We start from the raw sequence: 1,140 nt of genomic DNA, 5'->3' as shown, positions 1-1,140 counted from the left end.
GGTGGGCGTGTGCTAGAGCTTTCGCGTACGTCGGTGAGTGTGCGTGCTTGACAGAGGGCTTTTATATGAATCACTTTGCATCTAGAAGGGCAGCACCTGCTCCTCAGCCTCTAAAGGCAACGCAAGCAACACATCATTCAAAAACTGCGGCTTTCCATTCACGTCTATAATTAGTGCGAAGGCTGCAACAGCCGCTGGTGTGGCAAGGAAAGGGCCTCGGGGCGGGGCCTGGTGCCCTAGCTCCTCCCCTTGTCATTCCCTTCCCCTCTCCTCCGGGCCTGAAGTCAGCCTCACCCTGCCCCGGTCAGGGGCTTGGCTCTCAGCCGCAGGATTCCTGCACCGGGGCGCTCCGCACCCTCACTTTGGGATCACTGCAGCTCAGTAAATAAGCATCCTGATGGATGCGTTTCCAGGGGCAGCTATATTTAGAGTGGCATCTCCCTGGCCCCGCCCCATAGCTCCCCGCATCCCGCCCTTCCCCCCCCCCCCCCCCCCCCCCCCCCCGCCTGCCCTCTCTCCCCACCCGCTCCCCGCCACCCCTCCCAGCCACCTCTCCCTCTTTGTCGCATTACATAGTAATCTGAGATGCATTGGATGAGCTCCAGGGAACAGAATGTACTTGGCAGAGACACGGGGCTTGATGTCTGCAAAATGTCGGAAACACAGCCAAGAGCTGCTAACTGGGTCATTAACCTCCAAAAGCAAAGCGAGGACTGTAGGCCTGCTCTGCCTCCCTTCATCTCTCCAATAAAAGTGCCTCAGTGTGAGGGGAAGAAAAGCCCAAGGTTGGCTGCTTTGATTTCTAGGCAGCAGAGGCAGACCCGACCCTTCCTCCTGGCCGGGGCCCTCCTCTGCTCCGGTTCTGTATCCCAATGTACAAGTGGCCTTTGAAAGGTCAATAACCCCCTCCGGGCCACACTCGCTTATACCTCTAGAAAGATAGGCAGCCCTTCCCTACCGCACATCGTAGAGTCCATTTTCTTGGGTCATGAAGGAAGACAAGGAGTGGGAGGAAAAGGGTTATGGGAGAAATTTCTAGCTTCATCCTAGACCCCATAACTACAGTGAAGGGTTTTCACATCCCTCTCTTCCAATTCTTCCTGTTCTTCCTGCCCTCCTCTAACTCTGCCTCCTCCCTCT

This window comes from Saccopteryx bilineata, chromosome 8 (assembly GCF_036850765.1).
Source record: "Saccopteryx bilineata isolate mSacBil1 chromosome 8, mSacBil1_pri_phased_curated, whole genome shotgun sequence".
Taxonomy (NCBI): domain Eukaryota; kingdom Metazoa; phylum Chordata; class Mammalia; order Chiroptera; family Emballonuridae; genus Saccopteryx; species Saccopteryx bilineata.
This window is presented reverse-complemented; position numbering follows the sequence as displayed.